Here is a 6081-nt window from a genome sequence, read left to right as displayed (position 1 = left end):
GGCACATAACAACAACAACTGCAACCTTAGCATGTACATGTGTACCTGGAGTATATCAGGTATTCAATAAGTAGCTTTTTAAACCATTAAATTGAAGGATAGGAGAAAAATCAAGAACTGGAAACAATCCTATTTCCCAAATAAAACTAGCCCGTTATATAGTATTTAACTCATAATGATTAAGACTTACTTCACAAAATAATATACAGTGAATATAATTATATAACTTTAAATATTCTTGTAAACCATGATTTTTAATGGCACCAGAATAGTGTGTTTATTTAACAATTTAAACCTTTATGTTTTATTCTAAATTTTCATTCCTCTATACTATGCTTTGATATTATAAATATTCTTTTCTTATCATAAATTACCTGTAGAAAATTTGCTAAACTAAAAAAGAAGTAGTTATTTGGTGTAGAGAAAAAAAAACAGACTCCAATCATTGAAGTATCAAGTACAGTTAATCTTTGAACAGCAGTGTGGGGGAAGTACCCTTTTGACTCCCCAAAATGTAACTACTAATAGTTTCTGGTGGACCAAAAGCCTTAGAAGTATGAAACTTTAGATTAGCAGACATATATAAAACAGATACATTTATTAACTATACAGCATTATTATAATTTACAAAAAGGCACTCTGGTGGCTTAGTAGGAAGAAGCTTCACTGCAAATCCAAAGGCCTGGGGTTTGAATCCCCCAGCTGCTCTGTAGGAGAAGAATGGACAATCTCCTCCCATGCAATTTACTGCCTCTGAAAATCCACTTGAGCGTCAGCTATGGGTTGGTTCTGACTCATATGCACACACCAACAACGACATGATTGCAAATTATCTTTATCCATGGCATTTTTAGTGTATATATGGCAACAGCAGAAATAACAGGGAGAAATCAACATATACGTGAATCTGCATAGTTAAAATCCACGTTGTTCAAAGGCTAACTGTATTGACAGTGCTGCCGTCTCTTATGCTTCCAGCATGGACTGTGTAGGAGAAATGGGAGTGACTACTCGGCAGTGAGGCAGAGCAAAGGACAAGGAGCCCAGAATGATTTTCAGGGTCTCGGATGCTGAAGATGAGAGTGCTGTCGCTGTTCTGATAAGATTCATTTTTAATTAATACCTTTGCAAAGGTTTTTCTCAAGCATATGAATGAACTCACAGGAAACATATACTATCACATGAGATGATAGTGAAATCGCCTGAAAAAGAGAATTAAGAAAAAACAGAAAGAGAAAAAAAACTAGTATTCTTTTCTTATTAGCTGACATTGAGTCAGTCAGCTAATACTAGCACTAGTAAAAGATATAAAACAGATCTATGTCACAAAAGCTCCTATAATTGGATCAAAACTCTTGTTGCACATTTTCTGAAAACTAATAGCAATATGTTTGTAGGTTCTACAGTGTTCTGTGGAAGATGGTTTCATGGGGATTTAATGGATGTAAAAGGAAGCAAGCAAATAAAAATCAATTGCTCGGTCAATATGTTTGGAGAACAATGGGTTGAAAACATACACAAGATTTCTACTTGTGGATCATCAAGCTTTTACAGTCATAATGTGTACTTTGAGCTTTCACATATGGTCACAAAGCATATACCTAAACTTATTTAATATTCATTATTTTAATTTGCTGAATGTTATGAGTGGTGGGTAATATTCCATGGAACGTGTTTATTGGTTTCTTGTATACTCAAAGTCAAGTTTTAACATACCTATAATAATTACCTGTGATTTGCCTTAGATTCCTAGGCAACATTCATTTTAAGGATCTGCACTGCCAATACTAAGGCATTTGGTTATAATTCATCAGTTGCTTTGTGTGAGAAAGATGGCCAATCTCCTTTCTTGTTATTTACTACCCCCTGGAAACCTTTTGTAAGGTGAACTCTGAGTCTGATCTGAATAGACAGTAGACAAAACCAAGAACATATCTCGATCTAAAGGAGCTCTGGTGGCCTAGTCTAAATGGAGTTACGCTGATTATCCAAAGGCAGCATCACTTTAGTGGTTCTTAATATACTTAACAATCCTTGGGGGAAGTATGAGCACTCCCTTCCCATGCCATGTATAGCCTCAGAAACAACAATGGAGGGTCAGCTACAAGTTGTTTTCAATTCAACAGCAATGAGTCTGAATTTTAAGTTTTATATCAATATATGTATCTCAATGAGCCAGAATCTACTCGTGGTGTTAGCCTAAAAGTTGGCTTTTATTAGCCATTACAGTTAGCCCCCTCTGGTTTCCAGCTACTGTAACTGCAATCTTGCAAATCATCAACAGCTGTGATAAGAGAAAGAGTACTTCCCACAGTGAGCAGCAAGGCTTGAGGAAAGGATGACTTGAGGGAGACAGGAGCAAAACCATGTTAAGAACAATACCCTGTTGGCAAGATCCTGGTGATGGTGGTGGAGAGGCTCCGGCATTGCTGTGGAGAAACTGTGGCAGAGGAGTCCTAAGATAAAGTCCACAGCGAAATAATTTTTCTATTCTTGCCTTTGACGACAGAAGGAAAAGCTGCTTGCTGACCTGAAACCAGAGCCTGGACTAATTGAGGAGCTGTGCTTTGGGACTGCTTGGCTAAAACTTGAATTTGAATTGGGTGATATTCTTTGCCTCCTCCACCCTCCACTTCCTTCCCTAATAAACTCCATTCTTGGTACCACAACTGTGAGTCTCTGAGTCAACAATGAATACAAATGAACCTCTTGCTACTGGTGTGGATGTGGAGGCAATTTAGGACTGGAATATGAGCTCTTTATCTGTTTTCTGCTCTGGGCAATGAGGGGCTGTGCTATTCTTATTCCCTCTGGCCCTTTCTGGGAGATGCTCAGGGCCCTGTGCCCCTATGTTCCATTTTCTCCTCTTTAGACAGTATTGAATGGTAATTTTTAGGGTGGTGGGATACAAGGGGAATTTATCTCTCTATGTATATGTTTTTTAACTACATATCATCTTATTTTATTGTATGTATGAACCAGAGCTAACTGTCAATTTACATCATGCACAAGGTAAAAAATTCTGTTCTTCTGAGGTACATATAAATCTCTGTCATCTAGAGTTTTCACAATTGCTCTATCTCAATAATATATCTGACAGCAAGTAACAAATGTTGGAGAAGATGAGGAGATATAGATTTTTTTACATTATTGGTGGAGTTGTATAATGGTACAACCACTCTGGAAGGCAGTTTGGCATTTCCTCAAAAAGCTGAACATAGAAATTCCATATATTCAGTTATTCCATTGCGTGGAATATACCCCAAGAAAATGAGAATTGAAGCGCAAATGGAAACTTGTACACCAATGTTCATAGCAGCATTATTCACCATCACAAGAATGTGGGATCAGTCCAGATGTCCAACCACAAACGAATGGATTGAGAAGTTGCGGTACATTCATACAATAGAATACTATGCAGCACACAGGAACAATAATTTTATAAATGACTAACTTGGGAGGGACTGGAAAACATTATGCTGAGTGAACTAACTCAGTTCCACAAGGACAAATACTGTATAAAACCAGTATTGTAGAATGAGTTTGAGGATCCAAGGCAAGTGGAAGGGTGGAAATAGGGGGGTGAAGATGGTTGTACAATTCGACGCGTGGGTGGGGTGAAGGAAATGGGAAGGATATTTTTTAAAAACAATGTATTAAATCTGCATAAATAAATCAGAGTAATATAAAAATTGTTAAAAAATTTAAAAAATTATATGTCTGAGAATAAAAAGGCCTATGGAATATCAAGTTGAATTGCATATTTAACCACTGGTCATGTTTTCATGGAGTCCTGGTGGTACAGAACATTACTGTTGGCATGCTGGACTGCTAAATAAAAAGTTCTGGGGTTCAAGACCACCATGAGAAAAAGTTATTTCCTACTTTAAAGATTTACAATTTTGGAAACCTGACAGAAGATGCTATTAGTCAAAATTGACTCAATAACAGTGCATTTGTTGGTTCTTTGGTATATTTTCATAAAGAAGTAAAATTTTTGAACTCTTCAAAATATGTATAACAAAAACTTTATAGTTTGAAGAATTGAACACAAGAAAATGGTAATGTTTACAATAACTTATTCTATGATAAGGATAAGTTACTGTAGTGTTTATGGTTTTAAAAAATCATTTTACTGATTTAAACAAATTATTGAAATTCATTATAATTTCCAAATTTAAAGTCTTAGTAATTCCTGCTAACAATAATGGTGCAAACCTATCTCTGCATATTTGTGTAGTTTCATGTTCATGTTAAATTCTCATATTCACCTTATTTTAGGTCATAAGTACAACTTCATACCTGTTCAATGAAAAGTTTATTTATGTTTCAGCCTTTTCACTTTTCTACTACTGATAGTGCAATTCTTTTTTGTATAGTGACTCTGAGTACTCATCTTATTTTGATACTTCGTAGATTATTCAATATTCTGCCCATAATATCTTCAAGTATTACAACCTAAGGCTTGAATTTGTTCTTCAGTTTCTTCTGATTAAGAAATGCCAAGCAAGGTTTTTCCCTTTGAGTTTTCTGACTCCACCTTTTTGTACATTTTATTATAATACTTTGCTTTGTTTCCCCAAACTGCCCTTTAAAATATCTTCCATTACCTAATTTCCTAATTTCTTCCCTTTGCTTTGGCTCCTCTGCCTTCTAGTACAATATTGAGTTTCTTCTGACATCCATCTTGGTCTTTTCTTCTTCTTCTTTGTAATCTTTCGCTTTCTTCAAGGATAATATTCTTGCTATCAACCCAAAGTTCATCTGATCTTCATTCATTAGTGTTCAAGGCATCAAATCTGTTCTTGAGATGGTTTTTAATTTGAGGTGGGATAGACTTATGGTCATATTTTCATTCTTGTGGATTTATTTTCATTTTCTTTACTTCCAGTTTTAACTTGCACATGAGTAGTTCATGTTCTGTTCCACAATCAATACCTAGTTTTAATAGCTGATGCTGAGCTTCTCCAATTATTCTTTGTACAGAGACAATCGATCTGATTCCTATGTAGTTCATCAAGCGAGGTCCGTGTGTATAGTCACTATATGAGTTTTCTATAAAAGATAATTACAATGAATAAATCTTTGTAAAAAATTCAATCATTTTATCTCCAGCCTCATTTCTATCACCAAGTAGGTTTGCCTGATCTAGGCCATTGCTTTTGCAATTACCTGCCATGCATCTGAGAGCTGGACAATGAATAAGTATGACAGAAGAAGACTCAATGCTTTTGAGTTGTGTTGCTGAAGAAGAGTATTGAATATACACCATGGACTGGCAAAATAACAGCAACAAAAATAACGTCTGTTGTGGAGAGGGTGAAACCAGGTTGCTCTTTGGAGGCATGGATTTTGAAGCTCCATCTCACATACTCTGAACATGTTGCTAGGAGGGACCAGTCCTAGGGGAAGGGCATCATGCTTAGAAGGGTGGAGGGTCAGTTCAGGAGTGGCAGACCCTAGATGAGATAGATTGACTTGGTGACCGGGGTAATGGTGGTAGGTATACCAGAAACAGTGAGAATGGCTCATGATATGGGAGGATTCAGAACTATTCTAAGTAGGATTGCCATGAGTTGCAGGTGACTCGACACAACGTTACTAATCGTACATCAGGGATTGAAATTTTGTATCAAATCTAAATACAGCTAGTGCTTTCTTAACGTGATACATGTAAATAATTGCTATGCAAAGTAAGGGTTCTTTCAAATTAGCACTGTAATTTATGGGATAATGATATATATTTTCTAATTTCCTCCATTAAAAATAGTCAATTCTGGGCAGTCATAGCCAGTTAACAAGTGTAAGACACTTTTTAAAACATTCTTATAAATATGAATTTCCTATTTTTTAGTTTCTTCACGTTTGTTGTTATGTGCCGTCGAGTCGTTTGTGACTCATAGCGAAACCTATACTTGGACCAAGAGGCAGTCGTCAGAACAGAGCAGGGCAACACTGCATGGTTCAAAATTGAGAAGGGTGTACGCCAGGGATGTGTCCAATCTCCATACCTTTTCAACCTGCATGCAGAGCAGATTATCTGAGAGGCTGGGCTCTATGAGGAGAAGCGTGGCGTTAGGA

At 36.4% G+C, this 6081-nt stretch overlaps 1 protein-coding gene across 1 annotated transcript in view; it reads right to left on the bottom strand.

The window, feature by feature from the left end:
- The window catches only part of LINGO2 (leucine rich repeat and Ig domain containing 2), a 527177-nt gene that overhangs the window by 331839 nt on the left and 189257 nt on the right, over positions 1 to 6081 (bottom strand). The window lies entirely within an intron of this gene.

This window comes from Elephantulus edwardii, unplaced genomic scaffold, assembly GCF_000299155.1.
Source record: "Elephantulus edwardii isolate Elephantulus edwardi_28Jun2011 unplaced genomic scaffold, EleEdw1.0 scaffold00014, whole genome shotgun sequence".
NCBI lineage: Eukaryota > Metazoa > Chordata > Mammalia > Macroscelidea > Macroscelididae > Elephantulus > Elephantulus edwardii.
The sequence above is the reverse complement of the archived record's forward strand: the minus strand, read 5'-3'. Positions and strand labels throughout refer to the sequence as shown.